At 35.4% G+C, this 10,011-nt stretch overlaps 1 pseudogene; it reads left to right on the top strand.

Annotated features, from left to right (window-relative positions):
* Positions 1 to 7,842: 7,842 nt before the first annotated feature.
* On the top strand, positions 7,843 to 9,692 carry LOC101989858 (annotated as a pseudogene).
* Positions 9,693 to 10,011: the final 319 nt, after the last annotated feature.

The raw sequence follows: 10,011 nt of genomic DNA on the forward strand, positions 1-10,011 counted from the left end.
TCTAATAAACAAATATTTATAAAAAGCAAATCACTCCTATGTACAGGATCTAACAAAATACACTAGTTATCCATACGCCTTACAAATTGCAGTAAATGGATTATCCTCCCACCAAGAAACCAAAAGATAATCAGTATACCATTTAACGAATTATTTATAATAAGATATGGCAAATATATATCTGTATAAGGACAGTTGTTAAGGGTTATCATGGCTATCAGTATTTATATAAGTGACTGGGAGTCATATGTATGCCAGAAACAATGAGAGCTACAGAGAGACAGTCACACAGCAGTTGGAAGAATGAACGATTTGGGTAAAGGGAAAAGTCAGATGGAGACCACGTGTCAGCATTGTCACTGTCTCTTTAATAATAATCTATTATCTGCTTACAGTGTACTGAATTACCAGTCCTCCCACACAAACTCACTAAGGAAATAAGAAAATAATAAAAAGAAGAAATTGTTTCTAGGAGTGTCCACAAATGCAGACCATTTGTGTGGGAGGATGAGTGTTTATTAGCGCAAATGCTTACAGATGCCATTAATGACTTTATTGGGAGATAGTTCATTATAAAGGGCAATAAAAATATGACTGAGATGGGTTTAAGAGATAGGGTAGGGCGAGGAGGGAAGGAGTGATTAAGTCAGGAAAAATTCTTTCACAGTGTTGTTCTGGCAGGGAAGGAAGGATAACAGAGAAAGAGAGATAATTGGGGGCATAAGAGGGACGTTTTAAGGTTGAATAAATTTTAGCATATGTTATACCAAAAGAGTAATGTTGTAAAGGACAAAGAGATAATAAGGAATGCTCGAGGTAAACACACCAGGGTAATAGATTAAAGGCAGAGTCACATTATGAACATCATTGTATAAAACAGCCATCAAGCCTGAATGGGTTATTTATAGCAACAGGATAAAGGAAAAGTGCACATTGTTAAAGGTACTGATGGGGGAGATGATATGCAGAACAAATTGGGGTTGCCAATAAAATGCTAAAGGTTATCAACTGTGGCTGAGGATTGGCGAGAAGATGATGATTTATGGCCAGGGAGAATGACAGAGCGTGTGCAGCAGAAGAATGAAATACAATATTAAGGGACATTCTCAACCTCTGTTACAGGCATTTAATGTAAATTTATTAGCAGTCATGAGCATCTGTTGTTTTTGTTTATTATCTAACCACGAGAGTAATTGCGGGTGAGAGAAACTGAATTAATACAAGTCATAGTTTTCACATCCACCCTTTAAAAAGGCAAGTGAAAGAGGGAAAAAAAATAAAGCAAACAAAGCAAAAGGTATTGAGAAAGAATTCAATCCATGGTGTGTAACAATGACCTGACATTAAAGCGAGCATCTAAAAAATGAAGAGGGGCAGTAAAACAGTGGTAGAATTTGGTGAGATGCCACAATGTTGGGGAAGAGTGACTGGAATTTTTAAACACTCCAAATATTTCTGTCTTGATGCAGAAAACATTAAGGAGGGACTGATTTGACAAAATACAGATTATAGAGATAGGAATACGCACAAGCTCTATTTATCGTGTACTATTTTGGGCATTCCAATTTGCTTCACTAATTGACAGTTATACTAAGAAACAGATCCATTATTGAAATAGTGTACTATTTTATTCAGTACTCCTCAGAATTTTTAGTTTCCTTCTTATCACAATAAATCATTAATCATTACATCGTCATGGAACATCATTCTACCACTTGATCAGTTGCTGTTTTTTTTTTTTTAACTGTTTTCATACAACCAATGAAGAATCGGGGCTTGTCTGACTTCACCCCAGTTTTTTTCTTTCAATTGATAAATGTCTCCTAAGTAGGAATATAGTACATTGCATATGGGTATTTTTTTTCAGATAAAAATAATTTAGTAAGTTTTTTTAACAATTTTTCCCATTTTACATAGCTATCCCACCCCCTCCCCTCCTCCCTCTACCTCCACCTTCCCCCCCACTCCCAATACCCCACCCACTGCTCAGAACAGGTAAGGCTTCCCATGCAGAGTCAACAAAGTCTGAAGCTTTACTTCAAGGCAAGACCAAGGCCCTTCCCCTCTAGGGGCATTCTTACCAAAATAGTGCAAACAAAATCAAGAATGTCTGGTGTTCATAAAAATAAAAATTTTTACTGACGACACACACACACACACACACACACACACACACACCATAACACAAGGGGGGTGAAATAAAGTAAAAACTTTAAGCAATTAAATAACTGACTACTTTTTAAGTAAAAAAGTGATTGAACGTTGGTTTAGAGGTTATCTGTACCAGTTTTAGTCAAATAAATAGTAATAGTATTCTAAAATATTTTGATTAACTGTATATTTTAAAAGACATAGAATAAAATTAGAAATTTGGAAGTTATGTCTATATGTAGGCCTTTATGATACTATTTTTATTTGCTTCAGTTTAGGTAAGTATAGAAGGTTTCCAATAATTCTCAAAATGGAGCTAATGACAAGACAATGATTAATCTTAGGACAAGAAATTTCTCATTAGCAGCCAGCTCCTTTTCACCCAGCTATCTCAGTATCTGGAAAATAAAGTAGGACAGATTCTCTCTTCTGCGTTTTTGATGTTTTTCCCTGTTCTATGTTTGTTTAAGAGAGTACAAGTGTGTGCACATATATGTTCACGCATTTCTTTTCACCTGGAACAGAAATATAGTTTCCTTGATTCACTAATTATTATGCTGCCTCACAGAGAGGTTGACTTAAATTTATGTGTCATACTATTCAAACTAACTTTCTCAGCAAATCCTTCTGAGGATATGTACTGGAGCAGCCTACATATAAAATATATATAATTTAATATCACTATTTTTCTTACTAAGTACCCTTGAAAAATTACCTTTGTCTATGGTATTCACATGTGTTTGCAAAGTTAAGCTATTCATATTACAAGTAAAATCCTATGTAAGCTGTAATAGATAATAGACATGGGTAGATATATGCTATTTAGGAGTAGCTGAGAATGGGCCTAAACCATTCTTTTATTCTTTGCTTTTATTGTATGTTTTTATTTGAGATAGAATTACATCATCCCCTTTCTATTTTTTCCTCTAGTTCTTCCCACCTACCCTCTTTTGTCTGTATACAAACTCCCAAGAAATCCCAAAGTTCAGAAAAATCAACTTGAAAACATCACCCAATACTTCTCCATTGTAGCCTCCATGTATAAAGGAACACTGATGACATCATTCAATGAATTATTTTAAATTTCCTATTCAACATGAATTTGCTACAGTGACAGAAATTAAGTATAAGCATAAATTAACCTCTATGGTTCATAACTATATATAATGTTTTTATTGTAAAAATTATAAATTCCTCAATATGAATATTCTGAGAAACAATGAGTGGAGTAAAATTAGAAAAATATCATGCAAATATTTAATGCATATGAGGATCACTCAGTGCATTTGATTCTATGGAAACACACACAGTATGTTTGACACAGAATGTAAGTTGGCCTTACTGACATTTCATGCACAGATATCAAGAAACTTGAAGTCCCTGAATAACATTTTCCACTGCTCCACAGATGGTGGGTCCTTCTCTCTGTGAAGACAGACATCCCTAAACAAACATAAGGAGGGGACCCTGAAGTTACTGTCCCTCGATGTAGCCATACCCTGAGAACAGCACCATCTTTCAGCACTGAATATAAAAAGGGATATTTTCCCAAAGGAAAATATGTTTTCAGCGTAGTCAAAGAAGAGAGAGATGCAAGGTTAATTATATTTTCAACAAACTGCTTTGTTTTGTTAGGAAAAGTTTCTCTCTCTTCTCAGAATGGTTTTTCTAGCTTCTTTGAACATGTCGGCTCATGTTGGTCATTCGCGTTCTCCTGGATCCACTAAAGAACAAATTCAGGAAGAAAACTAATTTATAGAAAGAGTAAACACCAAAAGAAGCATCGCTCAATACATTTCTCAACAAGTAGGAAATGTTTTATTTCTCCTGGGGACCAGTCACTGTTTTTTGAAATACATTTCCAACATGTATAGCATTGCATGCATCCTGTACAAGTTTTTTTGCAATCCAGTTTTTCAAACTCCATGTGCTATTTCTAAGTAAGATAGTTCTTACTAATTCATGGAGAATCAAATGGTTTATCTTTCAATGGGCAAGTAGTAAATATGTTAAAGTTTATATGCTGCACCTTCAACTACACCACTCTGGCACTGAAGCTGACAAATGAGCCACACGTTAAAACACAACCCTTAATAACCATTATGTGTGATTGAACCAAAGATAGAAAAGAAAAAGAACAAATAAATCAAAACAGGGATTAAGCAGGGTTTTGTTTTCAGAATTTAGTTAGCATCCCATATGAAAGGAAAATTTTCAAACCTTTTATAAATCTCTTATAAATTTATTCACAAGTAACAAATTCACTAGAGACCTGGAAACTGTGAAAGAATGTAGATAAAAAAATTTATAGATTACCTCCTTCACACTTATGTACGTAGGAATGGGTAGCATTAACTACATCATTGTATGTAACAGCCAATGAGGCATTAGCTCATCACAAACAAAAATTAACTGAACAACAAAAGCAATGCATTGTTCCCATGTTCAGCCACTCTCCACAATACTAGCCTTAGTTGTACCTTAGTCTAACCTTGTGGTTCATTGACACTTGTTCTAGAGGGTGAACAAATACTTAATTTATTTTCACCAGGATGCAATATTTCTTTTTCACCTATGAAAGGCAAAGATTAGTTTACATAACATCAAAAGTACCTTTTGGTTTTTACTAAACTCAGAAAAGCATCCTATTTCTAACCTGATTTTATCAGATATTAAGCTGGAAGTTCTCTGTTCCTCTTTCATTTTTGCCTCCTGTCGAATACTGTCATTTTACCAGAGCCAGAAGACATCTCTTTTTTTTCTTTCTCAGAACGTTCTATTTTTAAGTGTCTCTTTCTCTCTGTCCCCAGTGTAACTGCAGAATGAATTTTCCTTTAGTTCTCAATTAAGTACGTTTTGAAATACACAGTTAGAAAACTTTTCCATCTGTAATGAAATTCTCAAGGAATAGAAATTGCATTTTTTTCTTTTAGTTTTATTCTTTGTTGAGGTACTTTCTGGATCTGTGGAAGAACACAGACAAAGGAGGCAGTCCTTGAAGCAAAACAATTGACAAATAGTTCCTCTAAGCAGTGGACAAAGACCCTGTTGTGCCACTGTGCAGCAGTTGGAAAGTTTAATGAAAAAGAGAAGTAAAGAGCCAAATAATTGACTTCTTAAGGAACTAATCCCTTGAAAATTATGAGAAATCTTACTGTCATATGTGCCAAACATAATAGGACAGCATTATTAACCTATTAAAGACTAAACTCAGCCTCTTAATAAGCAGTGTTTAAAGGTTCAGGCTCTCAGTCATAGATGAAATGCTTGCCAAATACTACATGTGCAATTCAAAATGGGATTAAAAATAATGAAAACGAGGCAGATTAATGAAATAGCTATGCATGCATTCATAAATTCTCAAGAAACAAATGTCCCTGGAATCTACAAATATATTTTTCTGTATATCATTACCATTTTATATATAATTAAAATATTACACATGCAAATTTGGTGGTGACAAAAATAAATTGAATTTATATATTTCAAGTCAAAAATAATTTTTACTATAATGAGCTAAAGAAGAAAAATCTTCAGTGTTTTTTGTTTTCAAATTAAGATAATAAATTATACAACATGACTGAACAGGATAATGAAACAAGCATTGTAGATGGTGCTAAAGGAATGACAGAACTGGGCAAAATATAGATTGAATTTAGTTCTCTTTCATAGCAAACATTTGATTTTCTGAACTTCATTTAACCACATTTTTAGTTATGAATTGGTACTAACTATGTTCATTTTTAATTTACAAGAATTCATGGAGTGCACAGAAGGTCTTGAGTGTGAAAAAGTCTGTAAGTGGTGAATGTCATAAGGTTGTTAATAATGAGTTCTGTCATAAGGTTGTTCATAAATCAGTTCTGGAAGGCCAGAGAGGAAGAAACACACATACTGAGAATATTCCAAATTGCATGTATTGATAACCTTGATGATTTTCAGATGAACTGTTTTCCTTGGTTAGTTTAGATTACTTTTAGAAAACAAAATAGTTGAAATTTTTTTGGTCTCAATGCCCTCTTTAACTATAACTCATCTGAACTTTAAATTTGTAGCAAAATTTGCAATTACCTATTGATTATCTAGGATTGTAATATGAGACTTTCACATCCATGACTGATTGATGTTTTCAAACATTTAATACTGACTTTACTTCCAAATAATTAACGAACAGTACACCGTACTGTCACCAATGCTATGTTCAATGTGAATGAAAGCAGACAATAAACACTGCTATGGTCACATGCTGCACATCACAATTGTTCTTTTGCTTTTGTATTAGCTTCTAAAGGTTACTGTAATGATTTCCTTTTCCTAAACCTTCAGAAATAGATGGGCGATGGTGGCACATGCCTATCTGAGGCAGAAGAAGGTGTATCTCTGAGTTTGAGGCCAGCCTGGTTTACAATAGCTAGTTCTAGTACAGGCATCAAAGGTACAGAGAAATTCTGTCTCAAAAGCAAAACAAAACAAAACAAAAAGACAACAAAAAAAAAAAAGAAAGAAGAAAAGAAAAACCCATCAGAAATAAGCTATTGATGGAATGAAACTTATTACCATACCTTGTACATTTTTAGAACTGCTGATAAGCATGTCAACAGTTTCCCTGAAAACTTGTAGAATCACGAATGATATAGAAAGACATGTGGGACCAACAGCACATTTCTTACAATGGTCCCTGAATTTGGAAATGTCTCCCTAGGAATAAATGTCCTTGTGAATGGCCTTTGATAAAACGAACAAACAAACAAAAACTTGGCTAATGTGCACACTATAACATTATTAGTGATTGGTTTATTTAGAAATCATTAATTGAAATTAGCATGACAAAAGTTAGAATTATAAAATATTTTCTATTAATATATTCAGAATGATAATTTTCAAATACATATATCATTAACCATTACTCTAAAGGTTTACTTATATTGGAATATGCTGTAACATTTCCTATCTAGTAATGCCAGACAGAAGAAATTCATTATAGCCAAGATATATGCATTATTATTATTATTTTTTTTTTTTTTTTTGGTTTTTCGAGACAGGGTTTCTCTGTGGCTTTGGAGCCTGTCCTGGAATTAGCTCTGTAGACCAGGCTGGTCTCGAACTCACAGAGATTCGCCTGCCTCTGCCTCCCAAGTGCTGGGATTAAAGGCGTGCGCCACCACCGCCCGGCAATATATGCATTCTTAATTTTTATTAATACTGCTTCAAAAACAACTAGTTTCAGATTTGGATGATGATTTTATGTGTCAACACTAAGGCAGAAGAGAAGTCTAAGTAACTTACCAGGTGTTAACACTGACTTTATTGTTTTTGTATAGACATGTCAATCATCTGTTGGACAGTGGAGAAACAACTAAAGTTATGAATGAGGACTGCTGAGAACTCAAGAACAATGTCACTGGGTCTCTGATCCTACTGCACGTACTGGCTTTGATGGAGCCTAGGCTGTTTGGATGCTCACCTTACTAGACCTGGATGGAGGTGGGAGGTCCTTGGACTCCCCACAGGACAGGGAACCCTGATTGCTCTTCGGGCTGCTGAGAGAGGGGAAGTTGATTGGGGGAGACAGAAATCTTTAATAAATAAATAAATAATTAAAAAAAACATATGAAGATTTAAAGGTAACAGCAATGACAACAACTCCCTTGAAATCACATAGGGAAAGTTAGGCATCCTATGAATCTCCCCATGACGGAGGAGAATGCTTTGGTTTTAGGACTGTTTGACTTTAGGCAGACCACTCTTCAGTTTGTCCCTCCTTTGTTTCATGGCAACCAAAGAGGAGACAGTTTTTAGCAAAGGCCTGAATACTGATATGGTTTACGTTTGAAAGAACTGTCTGACACTGCATAATCAAGAGGTTTACACGAAGTCAATTTGTTCTGCAGAAACTGAAAAACTAAGGACATGCTCTCACATCTAAGGAAAGCACTGCTTTGAAATTTGAACCAAGTGTAACTCTACAGTGATTCCACTAAACATTTGGTTCGCCAGTAAGAACAGGGTGTGCAAATGGCTGAGAAAAGCTTCTGGTATCCAGGGCTGCTTTGAAACAAGCAATGAAATCATTCTAGGAGTTACTGTTCGAACAAATAGTGTAGAGGAAATGAACTTTCAGAAACTTAATAATACTAACACATGAAAACTACTGCTAGAAATTTCTGTCGAGTATTCTAATATTAATGAAAAACTTATTGTAGTAACTAACATATCGTAATTGCTAAGTTGTAGTGATGTTGATCATGTTCCACATTGCAATTCAAAAGCTATATCTTACATTAATTGACTTAAATTTTCCTTGTCAGGGTTGGTGTGATAGCACTGAGGACTGCCAGGACAATAATTGTATTTGAATCCTGAATTTCTGCCAGTGTTGAATGCAATCTCATTAGCATATTCATAAGTCACAGTCCTGCATTCAGTGCCAGGATGCTGCAAAATGTTTTGTGAATATTTGTTGCAGCAATGGAAGGAAATAGTAAATTAGCTTTAAGAAAATCCCATTATATAACATAAAACATAACATTTTGTATTGTAGAATAACTGCAAATTTTTTTTAGCAATTATTGTACACATAGCAGGAATTTCAAGTAGGGGAAATAAAAACAAAGCTTTTCCATAATGAAGTACAATTTACTTATTGGAAATAGATATTAATATAGTTCCATTGGTAAATTAAGACTTTTCATAAATAACACATCTTATGGAAGGAAAAATATAAAACTGAGAAGTTAAATTTTCTTTACTAAGGTATAATTCCTAAATATTTTAATTATAAAGTGTCTTATTTCCAGTGAGTAATAGATACAAAATAATTCTTAAGAAGCAAAACTGCTCCTTTCCCCTGGCGGCAGCCATCAGGTGAGCCAAGATGGGCGGGCGTACAAGTACATCCAGGAGCTGTGGGAAAAGATGCAGTCGGACGTGATGCGCATTCTGCTGAGGGTCCGCTGCTGGCAGTACTGCCAGCTGTCCGGCCCGACAAAGCACGGAGGCTGGGCTACAAGGCCAAGCAAGGTTATGTCATGTACAGGATTCACGTCTGCCATGGTGGCCGAAAACGCCCGGTCCCCAAGGGTGCCACCTATAGCGAGCCTGTTCACCATGGTGTGAACCAGCTAAAGTTTGCCCAAAGCCTTCAGTCTGTTGCTGAGGAGAGAGCTGGACGCCACTGTGAAGCTCTCAGAGTCCTGAATTCATACTGGGTTGGCAAAGATTTCACATATAAATTTTTTGAGGTTATCCTCGTCGATCCATTCCATAAAGCTATCAGAGGAAACCCTGAAATCCAGTGGATCACCAAACCGGTCTACAAGCACAGAGAGATGCGTGAGCTGACGTGTTCATGCCGCAAGAGCCGTGGCCTTGGAAAGGGCCACAAGTTCCACCACACCATTGGTGGCTCTCGCCATGCAGCCTGGAGAAGGCGCAGCACTCTGCAGCTCCACCGTTACCGCTAATACACGTAATGTTTGTACAATTCATACCCAATAAACAATTTAGGACAGTCAAAAAGAAGCAAAACGGCTATATAATATTAAATTCCTTTCATGTGTATGAACATCTATCTATCTCTCTCTATATTATCCTTTTTATAATATATATAAGTTATAATTAAAAAATCTGTACAGTGTAATGAGAGGGACAAATAATTAGCATGTTTCTAGTTAGAATGGAAAAAAAATTGTGCCTGGGAAGGTATTCTCTTTTTTTCTTTATCTTTTCTTACTTATAAAAGAGTACCTTCCTAATTTGACATATTATGCTAAGAGATGAAGACTTCAGCCAGACAAAAATGAGCAGTGTAATTTGATCTTTCTAACTTCAAGTTTGAGTCATAGGTCAGCAAGTGTAGCA

The sequence above is a fragment of the Microtus ochrogaster genome, chromosome 17 (assembly GCF_000317375.1).
Source record: "Microtus ochrogaster isolate Prairie Vole_2 chromosome 17, MicOch1.0, whole genome shotgun sequence".
NCBI classification, from domain to species: domain Eukaryota; kingdom Metazoa; phylum Chordata; class Mammalia; order Rodentia; family Cricetidae; genus Microtus; species Microtus ochrogaster.